Source organism: Arvicola amphibius, chromosome 12 (assembly GCF_903992535.2).
Source record: "Arvicola amphibius chromosome 12, mArvAmp1.2, whole genome shotgun sequence".
NCBI lineage: Eukaryota > Metazoa > Chordata > Mammalia > Rodentia > Cricetidae > Arvicola > Arvicola amphibius.
In genome coordinates, this window is record NC_052058.2 from 50,171,944 (window position 1) to 50,190,819 (window position 18,876).

Here is an 18,876-nt window from a genome sequence, read left to right on the forward strand (position 1 = left end):
TTTCTGGTATCTATGGCATCTGTCAAAGAAAAAGTAATACTATTTGAAAAGTTTTTACAGCACAAAAAATCTTTCTGCCGATGCAATAATCCAAATCAGACCAAATCAAACCGAATTAGAAAAAGCCCCTGTTTAATGGATGCCAGCGTTCTCGGGTGGCTGGGGAAAGGAGACTGAAAAACCACATGTTTGTTTTCTGGGGGGGGAGCAGTTTAATTAGCCTGTGGGAGTGTTCTTGAGCCTCTCTGGGGAGGGGTCACCGTTTGGTGGGCTTTCTCAGAGGGGGAGTCTGGACTGAGGCAACTCAAGGAGGAGGGGGCTTAGGATGGTATTCTCCACCTAAACGTTCCAGACTCCTTGGATATATGGATGCCAGGGGCTGGGGAGAAGTCCCAACCCAAACACCATTCCTCTCCTGGGAACCACAGTAGAACTCACCAGAATTACAGCATAGAAGGAAAAGAGCTAAGCATGCTGTTTCTCTGGTGGTGGACAGTGGGGCCTGCAGACAGGGAAATGAGAAGGCTGTGCTGTGTGCAGGGAGAAGTTCCATGTGTGAGTTTAAAGGCCATGTGTGAAAGGCAAGCAGGCAACAGTTTCACCCAAAGAATCAGTGCAGGGGGGGGGGGGTAGGTAGGGGTGCTGGAGTGGGATCCTCAAGACTGACTGAGCCTGACATTTTGATGAAGAGAGGAAGGTCAAGGTGACTTATACATGAATGAGAAGAGGGAATGCATGGTGTCAGGAAGGCTATGGGGCCGTTCTGAAAAGCCCCTGGAATGGTAATTTCTTCTTCTCTTGTGCGGGATGAAAACAGTGCCATCTTTTTAACCAATGGCCATCATATACTCATGTGTGTACTTTATTCTGTGCTTTTCCTTTGCAAAGAAGTTCGCTTCTCTTTTTCCATGTGATGTTTAAAGCATACCTGGCAAAAGGAAGGAGAAATGGAAGTGGAGAAGAGATTCCCCTCCTTCATGTCTCAGGAAGAACACTTGGGCCCGTCATGGCTAGTGTCCCTGTAACTTAGTCCTCCTTAGAGCCTTAGCTCCTTTATAAGAAAAACTCCAACATAGCTCAGGTGTCTCATTACTTAATTATGCGTTGTTGTTGTGATTCGTGAGGAAGGTGGATGTTTGTTTAATTCAGAGTCATACCCCCACGTTCCCCCTCAGCAATGCTCACTAATTAAATATGAGACTGGGAAAAGGTGAGAGGCGCTAAACAATTGCCTGCGTATTGAATATGGTGTTCCTATGTAAACACAGCCCACAGATCACAGGCTTTGAAATGTATGTGTACTTAATTAGCCAAACACGAGGTGCAGGTTGGCATAAATAGATACTCCTCAATAAACAGTTACATGTCACAGCATTAGCTAGAAGTGTGGTAGCTGAGAAGAAATTAATCACTAACACATCTGGGTGTGTGTATGTGTTTCTTCTTATAATTAGTTACCCTTTCCAGGGTATTAATTGATTTATTTAGATTCCAAGCCCGTGTAGCCATGGTAACTATGGTGTGTGCCTTGTGCCAAACTCTTGTAGTAAGTGAAAGCAAAATCCACATAATGTTGACTCAGTGGTTTGGTGGACGTTAAGAGAACAGCAGGTATGTAACAAAAGCTTGGCAAGGCTGTGGGGGGAAAAGCAATACAATCAAGTGTGCCTTCTGTTCATAAATTCAAAAGGTGGATCAGAAATGCTGACCATGCAAGTTAAAGATCAACCTCACTTCGTGCTTCTCTGGTGGATGCTGGCATCTCCAAGTCTCCACCTTCTTTTCCCCTTTATCTTGGCTTGAATTTCCTGCTTGGTTCTAATCTGCCTGACTATTGTCCAAATCCGATTTTTATTAACCAATGGTAATAAAACATATTCACAGCATACAGAGGGGCATCCCACATCATCTTTTTTCTGACTAATTAAAAGGAAGTTTTTAACTTTCATTTATCATATAACAAAATGGTTATCAAGCAAGGATTACAGTTACCATATTCAGTCTATTTGTAATTGACAAGATTAAAGAAAATACTCTATAATCTATCCTATCTTTGTGAGTCTAAAGGTTCATATTTAATTTCTCTTTTATCATAACCAAAGAAAACTATAATTATAACTATCTAGCTTTCAACTACATCAAAGAACCCAGAAGTATATAATATTACCTGAGTAAATAGAAAATGTATTACAAGCAACTCCCAAAACTCTAGAAATGACATAACATCTGACTGCCTGGACAGTCACCCAAAGTTCTTCTGTAATGTTGGGGCATCCATCTTCAGCCTACAGGCTCATAGTCTCTGAGAGATTTTTAATGAAGTAGAAAATTTGAAAGACTGTCCCACCTATGTTGGCTGATTGTCAGTAACTTTCTTTTATGTCCTGAAGAATGTCTGGCAGTTTCTCCTGTGATTCAGCAGGAAATTGAAGGACCAGTCTATCTTGTTTTGGCAAAGTTTAGCAGCCACTTTTTGTAGGTCCTGCATATCCAGTTTATACAGTATACTATCAAGCAGTCCAGGCAAGAGCAGTTTCTTGCCTAAATGGTTATCCTTGCCCCCAGTGAAATCCTACTCCATAACAAGTTTCTCCAATACCCATCATCCTCTTTGAAGTAATTAGTACTGCCAGGAGCAGACTTACCTCATGTCAAGAAAAGTTTAAATTCTTAAAATGTTTTAAATGCCCTATTCTATAGGTCTTTGAAGTGTTTTAAGATTACCTATACATCTTAAATATATCTCTACTTATCTAGAAAACCTAATATGACTTATAAGTTTCTCAGTTATATAATTTGTATTTCTTAATTATGTATTACATTTTTAAATGAGCTGCCTAAACTTAATACTTTAAATAAGAATAGAAATATACATATAATATAATAAAATTGACCTTAAATTTGTATCAATAAACCAAAAGCCGTGGCAATATAAAGTATTTTGAGATTAACAGTTGTTTTTCAGATTAAAGTAGATTCAATGACCTACCTTTTTTCATTATTTCTATATCATATCCCCCTTTTTTCTTTAGAAAGATATTGACTATGACCACTCATCATTTATAGCCAAACCCTTTTATATGAAAACAAACATTTATAAACAATATTTTGGGAGTTTGGGTATAGTTTTTAAATACTATGTCCTGCTGATTAGGGTGCTGGTAATCTTATGGGGATCCTGAGAAAATTTACAATTATAGTTAAATCTTGGCTGCAACAGTCTATGAGGCTGCATCGTTTTAGCCAGTTGCCTTGAAGTTGTTCTAGATGTTGGATCACCTGGGCCATTGCCCCCATGGAAACCTCTTAGAGGGTCTTGCTGGATCAAACTATATTAGCTTGGAAGGATCCACAGCTTTTCATCTTCTGTGGAAACAAAAGCAGACCTCTTTGCCAAAGCAACATTTCCTTAGACCCAAGACGTCAAGATACCTTTATGTTGGTTTAGCTTAGCAGCCTCCACAATCAAATGTCTCTCTGCAGTTAGCTCATTAACAAAGATTAAAAGAAAACATAATAGTATACATATAAATAATCCAGATACTCTGTGTATTTTCCATTTTTCATGCTTATAATTCTTTATTGCTCTATTTCCTTTTTAAGAACCTCAGTTTATTATTCTTTAAATTATTCTTTTAACCTATGATTCTGTCTATGCTTTATCTTCTCCCCAGCCTATGCATGTTTATCAAACACATTGTGACCTGTTTAGAGGGCTTTTTGTCTGAATATGTCATCATCATCATCAGTAGTAGTAGTAGTTGTAGTAGTAGTAGTAATCATTTTCTGACCAGGAGAGTTTTTAAAATGTTAAGTGGGTGTGGCTAGGACCAAAGCCAAGGTGTTGGCTGTTGATTCTGCCCCATTTGTCTTTCCAAGATGGTGGTGGTACATTCACCTCCAGCTCAGGGAGCCATGCTTACTGCCCCAGCTCTAGGGACACAGAGGGTTCATGTTCCTATCAAGCAGCTTGTAGCATGCTACACACAAACCCCATTCAAATGATCTGTAGCAGAACCTCTCATAAGAGCCATCCTTGTTGCCAACAAAAACCAGGAATGCATCTCTTAAAGGAGCCACACATCTGTTCACCACCAGCAAACAACCTATTTGAAAAAATGCACCTACCAAAAAGCTGTGTGTGATGCCCAATTTTGTTGGTATAAATGCCCTCTTTTTTAAAAGCTTTTTTACATCTTATGTGGATCTATGTCAGACAGTTCATGCCATTTATAACTCGAGGTTTCTTTCATGTCCATCAGTTCCTGAATATTCACTCTGTCTTAATATTAATTATGAACTGTTTGGCTGGTGGCTCAGGCTTGTTACTAACTAACTTTTACATCTTAAATGAACCCATTTATATAGCTATTGCTATGTGGCCATAATGTTACCTCACATCTTGCTTCTCTGGAAGCTGCTGGCATCTTCCAGACTCTGCCTTTCTTTTCCCTTTATCTTTGCTTGGATGTCTATCCTGGCTCTATTCTGCTTGGCTATTGACCATATTAGTTTCTTTATTAACCAATGGTAATAAAATATTTTCACAGCATACAGAGATTCTTAGGAGATACATTCCATGGTTGTTGTTTGGTTTGGTTTTGGTATGTGCTATTTTGTTTTAGGTTTTTTTTTAATAATAAGAAAGAATATGTGTGTGGGGGGAGGAATCTGATAAGAGATGGGGAAGGAAAAATATGGTCAAAATATAATGTATAAAAAATATTGAAAAACAAAATGGATATGGTTGGGAAACAAACATAAAAGCATGGCCATTATCCTTTAAATAACATGGTATGACAACTATTTATACAGTGTTTACAATTAGGTTATATAAGTCATCTAGTAAAGAAATGAAATTTGTAGGGAGATTTCATAGGCGTAAATACTATTTTACTTAAGGAATTTGAACATCCATAGATTGTGATATCCACTAGGGCTTAGGACCAGTCTCCTGTAGATAACATGGAACATGATACATACAGTCTATTGCCTATGGTCCTGGCATTGGATGTTAGCTCTCTGGATGTGCTCATCCTCCCAGTCTACTGCTTTGTGTCTTCGGTTCCACATTTATCCACTTCTACCACCTCTTTCACAATCTGATGATTCCCTTGTTCATTATCTAGCTCTGTTTTTCAGTTGTTTTATGAAAATTCTAAAGCATACGTGAGATAATGGAAGATTCGGTTCTTTATCTTTCCTGCATTATATAGTTTGGCGTATTTGCTTTATGCTCATCTGCAGCATAAATGTCAATGCCTCCTTTTAACTAAGTGAAAAATATTCCACTGTACATTGCATCATGAGCCACCATTCTGTAATGAACCGCAGATGCGGCTAGCTTCATAGGTGATCATTTCCACGGTCATGTGCACTTGGGACATACTGGATAGACCTCCAAAGCTACCTCAACAGCTCAGTAGATTTTAATTTATTCAATCCTGGAAAAAGATATCATTTTTAAGTGTCTAACTCTGGAATAAATTATCTTCTGCCTTGAGTTATAAGGAAAATAAAACCATCTAAATCATGACTCAACCTTATTCTACTGTTTGCCCACTTGCTCTCTTAGCTATCGTGGCCCTAGCTTTATGCTCCCTAATTCAAGTGCATTAGAAAATATGAAAGCTTGAACACCAAGAGAAAAGTAGAATTTGTAAAATTAAATCCAGTAGAAAAATACGATCAAATTTGGATCACATTGAGTTCTATTTATGCTGAGTGTTTTATTTTGTTGAATTCAAATATGAAAGTAGCAATATTGAAATGATGAAAATCTTATATTCCTCTCATATTAAGGGAAGATAATCTCTGCTGGAAAGCTTTTGCCGTGATAGTCAAAGCAAGGCATGAACGGATGCGAGCACATCCCAAAATGGTAGCACAGCTTTCCCTTGGGAACTCAAAGAGAATGCTCCATTTCTGTTGGAGCATTCCTGGTGGTAAATATCACCACACACTCAACATGTGCCAGATAGGCGTGGAAATACTAACTGGTACTCAAGATACATGACTTCCAACAATGTCTAATGAATCCTTCCTGGCAACATTTATATAACTTGTGCCAACCCATTGGTAAAGCAGTGTGACAAGCTCCAGCATGACAGCTGTCACTTCGCATATCTCTGCTCTGCTCCACAGAGGCTGAGTACCTGATGCTTGTCACACCATCGAGTCTGTCCCTCGATGTCTCCCAGTGTCTTTAGTTCTCTTTAGTTAAATTGCCCAGTCCTAGCTGTTGACAAAGAGGAGAAAAATATACCATTGTGCTCTAGTTATTTTTTAAAGGCACCTCCTTTTAAGAATATATTTGGCAAAAATTTCTTGAGGTAGATTATCCTTTTGAAATGATCATAGTGTTAAATTCTGTTGAGTAATTTTATTTAAAAATTAAAGCCCTTGCATTGAAAATAATGCATCATGCCATCAACATGAAGAAGCTCAGCTTAGAATCTTGTCAAAATTTCATTACTTCTGGGGGTGACTGTAAGTTTTTATTTAATTTTAAATGTGTGAATGTTTACACATGTACTCCACGAATGCCTGGGATTCACAGAATCAGAAGGTACCAGATCTCTGGAACTGAAGTTACAGGTGGCTGAGAGCTCTTTGTGGATGCTGAGGAGCAAACCTAGGTCATCTGCGTGGGCAGTAAGTGCACTCAAACGCTCAGCCAGTCTCCAGCTTCATGGCTGTTCTGTTAGCACCTACCTATTTTATAGTTCATCTTGTGTGCCCACGTGTTTGAGTGCATGTGCTACAACACACACGTAGAGGTCGAAAACAACTTGTGAAGGTAGTTGTTTCCTTCCACCGTGTGACTCCGGGGGTTGGCCTCAGCCTCTCAAGCCTGGCAGGAAGCACATTTATACACTGCTGCCTTGCTGACCCCCAGTGTCTGTGTAATATTCCAACCATTTTTACTGAATCCATTTCTACAAGCATCTGTTTGACTGTATCCTAATAGCCCTTAAAGGTTTGGTTCTCTCGCCTTGTCTTTTTGTTAGCACAGGAAAGAGAATTTGCCGCAATCTTGACCTTCATGGCTGGCCTGTCTGTGTATCTCATCACTTTCATTTAAACCAAATTTTAGAGGCAAAATCTGTACTAGATATACACCTGACTAGAGAGATAATTAGGACATGCCACCACTATAATTACTAAGTTACGGTCTCTGGGGGGACATGAAAGCTCGTCCTGTCTCTTTAACAGGACAAGTTATTAATCCCCTTAACAATTTTTCCCCTTTGGACTAGAAGTATTTCATGAATTTTTGCTTTGTAAAATACTCCTAGAGGGAGGCTTAAACCATAATGCACAGATTATGGAAATGATGCTCATTAAGTATAGGGCGAGATTTCTGGAAAGCCATGGTGCTGCCTCACAACATGTAACCCCCATTAAAGGCTTTGACTGAATGTTTATTCATTGAGCAGTAAACGTTTATTATTATACATTTTATTGAAACATAAATTAAAGAGCAGTAATTATGTGTAGGGCAAACAGTAACGCAGTATGAATTTGGCACAAAATAAGGAAGACAAGGAAAAATGTTATCCTTGTTACATTTGCATCCAATTTCTTTATTGTATCCTCAACAGAAAGATAGGGGAGGCACTAACTCTCTAGGTTAATGTTTTGATATGGCATGCAAATGAAATTTGCCCGATTTTGGTATTCTGTCCATCAAAGAGAGAGTTAATCTATGAAGGTCAGAGGCAAGATGCGTTTCTTGGGTTTTGAGAGGGAGCCCTGATGGCTGTTAGTAAAGTCAGTGTTGAACAATGACTAGGCCTCCTTGGCAGTCCTCACAATCCCGATGGTAGGATCAGCTGTTGCTCCAGACTCAGAGCGCACCTGAGGTGTTCCAAAGACAAATTGCACAGGAAAAACCATTAGAGTGGCAACTTTGGTGGGAAGATGTTCTTTTGTGTGGATGAATGAGTCTGCATTTCCTTCGCAATGGCTCTTTTGTCTGCCATATCCTTATATGAGCAGGGACTCTCAAGAAGAGGTAAAAAACATGAATGGTCAAGAAAATCAGTACATAGACATTTTAAATTTTACATATCCTAAGAGTACTGTACTCTACTGGACCTTATTTAACTTTCCATCCATCCAATCACTTGTCTATTTGTTCATTCATTCCTATATCTTTCCATCATTTATCAGTCTCCTTATTTATCTCTCCCTCCATTGGTCCATCTCATATTATATCATCCCATTCCAGTAACAGATAATAAAAATATGTTTTTTAAACTAGGAACATAGATTGGGTAAAGGGAAAAAAATCAGGTCAAACCCACAATAATGAATATCCCAAAATTCCAAAATAATGGAAGAGAGAAGCTTGTGGGTTTTATACTGTACAGTTAAAAACTGTCAATCCACAATCACAGGAGGCCTCAGAGAGGCCAGGGAGAGTTTGACCTTTTACAGTGGAAAGACGCTGCTTTGAAAGGGCTCTTAGAAGACTAGGGTAGGAGGAAGAGAAGGAATGGGAAAGGATTTTCACAGGGAAGTAAGAAGACTTTTAACTAATTACCAAAAAGCCAAACCCATCATAAAAACAATGATTACAGTGTCAAGGGATCAAGTAACAGACTTGGGATTCTTAAGTTACCCCTAGTGGTAAAATTAGAGCCACGCAGTACACAAAAGCAAACAGACACATGCTGAGAGGCCCTGAGAGCTCCTTCATTCTAGCTGAACAGGAAGACTCTCTTTCTAAATCACTTTACCCAGATTCCACCCGTGTTGTCACATGAGCATCACCCAGTACAGCAGGGACTGGCTTCATCCCAGGTCCCTGCATATTAGGCTGTGCTGGCTTTATGCCTCCTTTGAGCTTGTCTACCTCTTTATGGGCAGTGATTGTCAATGCACTCTCTTCTTGCCAGTTTTAAGAACTTAGAGCTGTGTGTCACGGAAAGTCAACTAGGAGCCAAAAGATACTACCGAGTATTCATAAAGACAGATCTCAAACGTGTTCTAGAGCCCTCCCATGGGCTTCCCTCGCCACTCAGTATTCTGTCTCAAGGGTCAGTAGTGTGCGAAGAGGGTTTGGAACCTCTGCTAGTCTGAGCTCAGCTGTACTAGGATGTCACGCTGTGGATTTGGAAGGGAGCTGACGATTCGCTCCACTTCCATAGGCTCAGTTTCCTCACCTGTCAACAACGGCAATGATTTTGATGATATATGTCAGGGAGGTTCATGATAAATAATTGAGATATTGTAGATAAGGCGCTCGTCTCAGTTCTTGGAGTTTGGCGCACAGCAAATGGTAAGAGCTTAATGAGGAGCAGAGGTAACTGTTGCTTCCTATTGTGAAATAAAGAATACTCTAACTGCTGAAATTCCTGGAGTACTTGAGGTTTCTGTGCAGGAGTGGAGAGGATGTGTTCTATTCTAAAATCTTTCTTTTCTCTCTCTGAGTTTTATTAGCAGCACAATGAAGGTTCAATCACATTGACAGAGCTAAAAAGTTAGTGACCAGTTCTTTGAGGACCTCATAAGAACCATCTTTCTTTATTCTATTTCCTTCTTGGTTTTCTCCACTGCAGTCACCGGAGAACGCTCAAATAAACAGATATAAGATTCCGTAGCATAAAATACATGACTTTATGAGGGAATATATAACTTATCACCCAAACTAGAATTTTTGTTCCAGTGAAAAGATTTGTGATGTTTTGTGATGCTACTGGTCTGCTTACCACTGAAGGCCTACCCTTGGGCTAGTCACATGAACTACAATGTGCATCACAGATGGATGAGACAAAATGAGAGTCAGTATCTCATGGTCTTGTTTAGAACCTCAGCTTTGCCCCTTTATCAGCTTGATAAAATTTGCTAAATCGTGTGAGTCTCATTTTTTCAAAGATCCACTCTCCCTCTGTGTGTGTGAGAGAGACAGAGAGACGGAGAAAGACAGAGACATAGAGACAGACAGAGAGACTAAGAGAAAGCACTAGAAGGAAACACATAAACAGCTCTAGGAACAATAACCAAGTCATAGTGTTTGGTAGGGTTGTGCATACGTGTATTCATATAATATATGCGTATATGAATAAACATAATTCTTGGTGTATAGCATTTTCACATCAATAAGAGCTAATAAAAGTAACAGTAACTTTTAGATGCTAGATAGATGGGTGGCCTAATATTACTATGTATAGATGTTTTTACCTTGTGAAAAAATTTCAACTGTGCATCCCTCTGTATAGAAGAAAGGAAATAGATTTTGTGAATTCATTTATCAGCTTGTACAAGAAGAACCCATCTTTGCAGACGTGAAACCTGACTCGTTCATGTCATTCAGCTGGCAGCCTCAAAATAGCATGTGATACATTCCATACCAAATTTTATTACCGTTATTATATATTAATCCTCTGTTATAAAAAAGGGGGGAGCTTGAACCTGCTTTTCAGATATAAAATTATTTGGAAGTAAATGCCAAAAGCCTTTAATAACTTGAGGGTTGGAATCTACGGGGGTAAGCCAAAGGAATGATGCTGTTAATTCTTCCCATCCAGATGTTTCTCTCCACACGGCAGTATCTCTACCACTATCTGTTCCTTTAATATACTTGGTGAAGGAAAATGGAAGACACCACTGGAGATGCAATTGTCTCTCAGCGTCGCTATTAGTGTCTATTACCAAACAGTAGGGAAAGTTTCACATTGTTCTGCTTATTGAGGTGAGATTTTGAGCAAGGGGGAAAGGTTCTCCCAGCACCTGTTTTCCTAATTGATAGTAATGACGCCGAACACGCCCACCCCCAGCAGGTAGGTCTTAATTAAAGTGGATGCAGTCTCCTGAAACTGTATCACTTCCTCAGAAGCTGCATTACTTAGTAACAAGTTACAATATGGCAGGTGACTGAACCCTGACAGTAGCTTCCATGTCCACCTCTGGGCAAGACGCTTATATACCATTCACCTTAGTTTTCTCATTTGCCGTCATGGCTTCCTGAGTCTTAAAAACAAATGTTTAAACGGCTCTTTTTCTACCCTGTTTGGAGATTGAGAACAATAGGTTAGGAAGTTGATCTCCCTTTTACCTGTTCCTTTTGTTTTGTTCTGTCTTAGGTTCTGGTAGAAGAGCTTCTTAGAAGAAAGAAAACAGAAACAATCTTCCTGAGTTTAGCCACAATCCTATCACAGCATCTCCTGCTGGGGAGTGCTTGGGATGGTGATGAGTGGTTCATGCTTACAATATGGAAGATAGGGGTAACCAATTGGCATGTTCTTATGGGGAAAAAAAGAACCTGCCAATTATTCATACCTCTTGAGCTTGAAGCCAAAAGGCAATGACAGGTTGGCAGGCTCTCAGACTCTGTGACTCTATATAGCATCACATTCCCTTGCCTGCATTGTATCTGACTTGAAAAGACCTTGATTTTTGGAAAATTTGAAATTTAAAACTGTCTGGTGGCTAAAAGCTCCTTTAAATGCTCATTGTGGCTCGAAGCAATACATCATCACATCTGTGGTGCTGAGATGATGTACGGAGCCCATATATCAGAAGAGTACAATCCCTCTCGTGATGTATGATTATAAGCCACCACCGGAGCGCCGCCAGTGATGGATGGCTTTAAAACACAATTGTTAAGCTGCACAACTCTAGAGGGGCTCCACAATCCTGTAGAGGGGGTTGTTTTGTTTTGTTTTGTTAACCGAATTGGTTCTTTATCTCTTTTCTTTAAGTTTCCCAACTTGACTGGGACAAATGGAACACATGGAAAACTCCATATGCCATGTTTTGTGAAAGACAACCCAATGCCTGAGCATTGCCCATAGTCTCAGTGAAAGGTCTCTGTGCAGTTGGTTAAGAGGCCATCCGTATGCCTTCATGCATGCCTTTGAGTTTTGACAGCTCACTCCTTTTGCTCTTCAGCTGGTCATGCTAAAGTGTTCTCCAAGCTATGTGAACGACATTTATTTCATAAGGAAGTGACTTTCAGTGATGTCATTTTGACCCTAGCTACAGCAGAGGAAGAGGAAGCCTCTCCACATCATGTCAGGCAGATGCAGTTGTGTCAAGAGCACAAGCTTTGGAGATAATGACAGCCCAGACTAGAATATGCTCAGTTCATCTTGCTGCAGAAGAACCCTTCCAGTTTATAGTAAAAGCAGGTTGTTCATGCTGTCTTCAGAGGCACTGCCATGTGATGTAGTCAGTCTTAGGATATGATGACATCAGCCCAAACATGATAGCAACATGAGTTCCTGCAATATATGGCCAACAATTTCATGAATTAGTTTCCTGGTTTACAAACACTTGATAGATGTGGAAAGATGAAATGAGTTTAAAATAACAAAGGAACAAGAGCAACAATAACAACAGCAAAAAGCCCAAAGCACTAAGGAGGCACAGGTATCACATCTGGATCATGGCATCATCTCTAGGATCCCAGACTCCTCTCTGTGGAACTCCTCCCTTCCTCAGATCTGGGCCGGCAGGATGGGATGACCTGGTAAAAGCCCTGGAAGGCAAGGCCAGTCCTACAGCTACAGTCCTGGCTCTGCCATAGGGTTGCTGTTAGTCTTTCAAGAGGCTCTCCCCTGTTCTCAAAACTGAAGAAATTCAATTGTTGTTCTCCCTAATGTTTTCTAATTTGCATCCTTAGTAATTTTTATGTTTTTAAAATGTTTTCGATTTTTCAGTTGATGCTGTACATGGAATCCCCAGACAGGAAGAGCTAACAGTTCCATGTGAATCAGATGTGGCCAAGTAGAGGCTGCTGTTCTGTCTTAGTCAGAAATCTTATTCCCACATGTGTTTCATCCCCAGCCACTCTAAGCTTGCTCTGGAAACTAGAGGCCCTTGTGATTGGCAGGTTGAGAACCAGTGATGAGATTCTTATCAGAGTGTTATCTCTCACCCGTGGAAAGGAGACTGAGATCCTAACCCTGTAGCCCAGGAGTAGAGCATAAGTTTCCAGGTGTTAGATATGAGACACCATTCGCTACAAATGGGGTCTGTACTTTACCATATCACCTTGACCCTATGTTCTGTAGCTGTGACATACCCTTGTTGACTCAATTTCCGTCGAGATACTGCTAGGGGCAGAGTGTCACTCTTAACTCCCGGGGCATAGGAAATTGGCGTATTAGATGATACACACCTTACCAAGAACAGTTCTCAACCAGATTGCCCTGGAGTGACAATCTTCGGTACATGAGTTAGACTGTTGTGGGACGAAGCTGGTCACTCACAGAGGTAACTCGCTTGATAATGCTTCATGTACTGGCTATTCTTCCTGTACTTTGTTCCACAGTCCCTGACTGATGTGGTTAGGGATCACCTCCCCAATAGGCCACTTGTATCTCTGTACTAGATTCCAAGTGTGTTTCAGGGCCATGGAGACAAAGAGAAGTGTTTATATTCTTTCGTTTCTGAAGAAAAGGAATTTTTATGACTTGGTCAAGTGAACAACTGGATGCTCTTGATTTTCTCCTGAGTCTTTTTCTGTCTTCTCCATGTGTTTGATGTGTTAGTTTGATGATCAACAAATTAGAACTTTATTATGTAAGCATAGTTGCCTATTGCCATAATAGAGCTTTTGATAATTTTCCAAATTTCACTAAAAGCACAACAGACATAAAACCTTATTGAGTCTTACGGTGGAAAATTTGTGTTTTGCTGTCTTAGTTGGGGTTTCTATTGCTATGAAGAGACTCCATGACTATGGCAACTCCATTTTTGTTGTTGTTGGGTTTTTGGTTTTTTTTTTTTGTTTTGTTTTTTTTGGCAGGGGGGGGTAGTGAGACAGGGTTTCACTGTGTAGCCCTGGATGTCCTGGAACTCACTCTGTAGACCAGGCTGGCTTCGAACTCACAGAGATCTGCCTGCCTCAGGCTCCTGAGTGCTGGAATTAAAGGCATACATCATGACCACCTGACTGACCATGGCAACTCTTATAAAGAAGAAAACATTTCATTGGGGTAGATTATATTTTCAGGGATTCAGTCCATTTTCATCATGGTGAGGCACAGCAGCATGTAGGCAGACATGGTGCTTTATCTGAGAGTCCTTACATCTTGACTCAGGGGCAACAGGAAGTGCTCTGAGACACCGGGTGGGATCTTGAGCATATATAGAACTTCAAAGCCCCCCTCCACAGTGACACACTTCCTCCAACAAGACCACACCTTTGTGTGTGTCTTTGTGTCCAACAAGTGTCACTCCCTTTGGAGGGAATTTTCCTTCCAACCACCACACTCGCTTTCTTTACCTATAGAATCAATCAGCTCATATTGACTCCCTCAAAGTGTTGTACTGATAAAATAAAAAAAGATATAAAATCCATATTTAAAATCAGCTCATCAGCATTTGTTTTGTACTGGGCTATTTATTTGTATTTGGGGTTTTTTTTTTTTTGTATGTTCATTTAGCCTTTGTCATGACCAAATACCTGAGAGAAACAAGTTAGAGAAGCAAAGATTGATTTCTCATGGTTTCAGAGATTTTAGTCCATGGTCATCTGATTCCATTGTTTCTGGGCCATGGTGAGAAAGAACACAATGGGAAGAATATGATTCTGCAGAGATGATGACTTTATGGAATCCAAGAATCAACACAGAGACGCTCAGGGGACAAGACAAGTCATGCCCCCAGTGACCTACTTCCTCCAAGGATGCCCCTCATCCTAGGTTTCCACTATTTCCTAATAATATCATCAAAATAGGACTCTATGATAAATTAATCCAGTGATGAAGTCTTGGACCTCCTGGTTGAAGTACTCTGAAAAAAAAAGCCCTATTAGCTGAGTTTTCAGTGACTTCTACTTTGATGTTCTCTTGTAATGACATTGATCCTTGCCAAGTAATCCAAGGTAGATTTTAAATTCAAGATCAGCTGGTGTGGTAGTTTGGATGGAATTTTCCTCCATAACCTCCTAGGGAGATGTGACTTTGTTGGAGGAAGTGCATCATTGTGGGGGTAGGCTTTGAGGTTTCCTATGCTTAGAATACCACCCAGTGTCTCAGTTGACTTCCTGTTGCCTGCAAGATGTCTGCCTGCTCTCTGCCATGCTCCCTGCCATGCTAATAATAGACCAAACTTCTGAAACTCTAAGCAAGCCACGCCAATTAAGCGATTTTACTTAATAAGAATTGTCGTGGTCATGATGTCTCTTCACAGCAATAGAAACCCTAACTGAGACAGCTGGTAATCAACCTCAATTCATATGCAACCTGAACTTACCCGGTCCTGTAATCGGCCATATTCACAGGTCTGGGATTAGAGAGTAGGTATCTTTGGAGAAGACATTATCTGTCCCCTACAACATAATTTTTATTGTTTTTTAAAGCCAAATTTTCCTTCTATCATTCTCAGGCAGGTGATGAAGAGAGGTGTTTACACAGGCTTAATTGGCTGGGTGTATAGATAATCCAGTTATAAAAGAGGCTAGCCTTTTATGCCTCTTCCTGCCATTATTTTATTCCCTTCAATTGAACTATGATACAGTTTAACAAGGAAAAGCCAGCCCATTTTGACAGCACTGACCATCTCCAGGTGATGGATATATGTGTGGGAAAAAATAGAAGGAACAGTACAGGCAGGAAGAAAGAGGCAGAGCGGAAAAGGCAATGCTAGTGTGGTTGTCTCTCTTCTCTTCCCATCCTAGCAACACCTCTAATGAGCTAGAATCCATACACTTCACACTGTGAAAGCCAAAACTTCCGGTGGGTTTTAACGCATTCACAAGGTTGTGGGACCCCCACGACTATATGAGACTAGAAAAGAACTCATCCATCAGCCCCAAAGATACCCAGTTTCCACCAGCAGTCCCTCTTCATTGTGCTACAGGAAACACTGATATCTCTCTGTGAATTTGCCTAGTCTGGGCATTTCATAAATGGAATCACGTAATATATGGCCGTTTGTATCTGAGTCTTTTTACTTTGCATAATGCTGTCCCTTAGCGGCTTCATTCCTTTTTATGCCCAATCATCTTCCGTTGTCTTGTTATTACAGCATTCATAGTTGATAGTCACTTTGGATTGTTTCCACTTTTTGATGATGGTGAATAATATTGCTATAAATATGCATTACGAGGTTTTGTGCCTACATGGTTTCAGTTCTCCTGGGTATATACTGGGAATATAATTTTGGGTCATTTGGTGTCTGTATGTTTAACATTTTGAGGAATTGCCAAACTGTTTTTCAAGCATGCAGCTGCATCATTTTGCACTCTGTGCAAAAGCGTTCGCGGCTTCCATGCCTCCACGGTCTCACCCGCACTTGCGCTTCTCTGTGTTTTGATTAGAGGCGGCCTGGTGGCAATGGAGTGGTATCTCTGTGTGGTTTTGATTGACATTCCACTAATGACTAATGGCATTGAGTATCTTTTCTTGGCCTTTGCAGGGTTATCTTTCCAGCTTCACTGAAACCAACTCAAGCATTCAACAACGATGAACACTATTGATGTCTCCCTCGTTCTTGAAATCCCCCCTTCTCTGGGCTTCTGGAAGTTATCATCTCTTGGTTTATATACTTATTGTGTTCGTAGGTTGAGTCCTACTTCTCTTCCTCAGAAGGCTGTGCGCTGGCTTTGTCATGATTTCTCGGTCCTGAGAGGCTGAGTGGGATGTCAGAATCCTGTGATTACACTGTCACTTAGGCGTCTAGGTCAGTGTATCATATATCAGGAGGAGGTGAGATCTTGCCCTGAGGGAAAAATCACCTAGACAGAGAGCTGTTTACTACATTTGGTATCACGGCAAGTTTCAAATGGTTTCCGGTGATGGAAAGTGGCATTTCCAGAACTGAATGGTAGCAGCCTCTAGAAACAGCTCTGATGAGTAAGCCCAGAGGAGGAGGGGATAGAAAGGGAATCAGAGACAGGTCCAGACCCCGGAGTCACTCGCATGACCTTGGGGACAGGCAGAGAGGGTGATCAGTGCTGAAAGTATGGGCAGCATATGGAGATAGCTTTCCGCATCCCACAGCAGACAGCAGGGCAGGCCAACAAGGCGTTTCCTCAGTGTGTTTCACAGGGGTAGACCTAAGAACAAAAGGGATGGTCTGAGTCAGTGGCTCTCAAGTGAGCAGCATCACTTGGGGAGTTATTAGAAAGTAGATTAGAACGTCCCTGATTTTAGCAGTACGTAGTAATTTACTGCTGTTTGGTAATCAAAACAACAGAAACCGAATCTGTGAGAAGAGACTCTTTCATGGTGGCCCTTTGAAGGAGTTTCTGAAATACCAACTTTGCTAATATAAAACCAGTCACTGAACGTGACCTCCGGTCTTCAGATTGCATCCTTAGCAGTAATGCTGTCCCCATTGCATCCGTGTGTGTTGAGAACACTCTGCTAAGTAGCACCACAAGCGTATGACAACCATGCGCTTAGCAGATTTCATACGTTAGGTCCGTAAGGTGGGGAGGCTGCAGTGCCCCTTACAGAGAAAGTCACAGGCCTGCTGCGGCGCGGTAACACAGCAAGTACATAGGTAGTCCAACAGTAATGTGTATACTGTATTCCAGGTAAAAGCTGTTATTGTTATGTTCTGTGCCCTCTGGCAGTATGAGTACAAAATTTTGCTCTGGAAATTGTGATGACTTAAATGTAAGGAATGGGGTGGAGAAGAGGTAGGTGACATCAAGGAAGAAAGAGAGAAAGGGTCTTGGTGAGAAAGGAAGGGAGGGAAAAAATGGAAGAATTATATCGGGATTTGCAAGTGAAGACTTGGGGACAGGGGTGGGGGCTCTCACCCTGTACTCAGCCATTTCCCCTCCGGGTCTTCTCTGGTCTGAAGTCTGATTCATTAAGCTACTCTGCATGGTTACTTTCTTCTTGGGCCCATGTTGCAAGGCTTTCTTGTAAGAATTTGGTTCCTAGGTAGTTTGTAACTTACTTCTCCATGTCTGTTTGCTTCTGTATCCCTCTTTCTTCATTCACATTTGAGACTTAAGTATGTCTATGTCCCATTGACTCAAGGGTTTGAGGTTGCCTTCACCATGAGCTGGAGGTGATTTGGGCAGAAACATGTCACTGTCTGGGGACTGTGTATTCAGGAGCTGACATGAAGCTCTTCTTTGTTTCTTTCACCTTGGACAGCCCAACTTACTGCCTCTCTTGTATATTTTATCGTTCTCCCTTTCTTGTACACAAAACCACGAGATATTTCACGTTCTGTTCTCTGGAGGTCCGTCGTTGTAGCCCAGCTGTAGGAATCAAGATAGGGTGGGGGGGGGTGATTGGGTGGAATTAATAACAAGTGCAGGAAGTTAGCTTAAGGCTATGAATAAGGTTTAGGTTTAGAGAGATACAATAGATACCATTGGTAGAGTAAAACTTCCAAGTAGCATTTTAGCCTTGAAGAATATATATTGAATTAGATACACTGTAATCCTTAAGTCATGATCTCTGACTAATAAGTCTGCTATGTCTATTACATGGGTGCTTTAGTAGATTAGACCAGGGAAATGAGGGATTTCAAAGATTAAGTGAAGGCCAGTAAGATGACTCATCAGTAAAGGTACTTGCTGCCCAGACTGACAACCTGAGTCTATTCCCAAAATGCATCTGACCATCATACACATGTGCACACATGCGCGCGCGTGCACACACACACACACACAGACAGACATGATTGCACACACATACACAGAGACAGACAGACACGTCCTATATTTATTTTTTTAACTTTTTAAAAAGATGAAGTTCACAGAATTACTGTGTGATGGTAATGAAAATGAACAAGAAAGAGGACAAGACCTATGTGACGTCATTTCCTGTGAGGACGCTACCACTCTCTGCTCAGAGCCCTGATCTCTCTGAGTATTCATTTTTTTCCTTCTGTAAGATGAAGACCACTTCAGAAAAGAACTGTGGAAGCACTCCATGAAATACCGTTCGGGAC

The 18,876-nt window shown here is 40.8% G+C and overlaps 1 protein-coding gene across 3 annotated transcripts in view; it reads left to right on the forward strand.

The window, feature by feature from the left end:
* Positions 1–18,876, forward strand: part of Fhit (fragile histidine triad diadenosine triphosphatase) — a 1,447,725-nt gene that overhangs the window by 1,230,770 nt on the left and 198,079 nt on the right. The window lies entirely within an intron of this gene.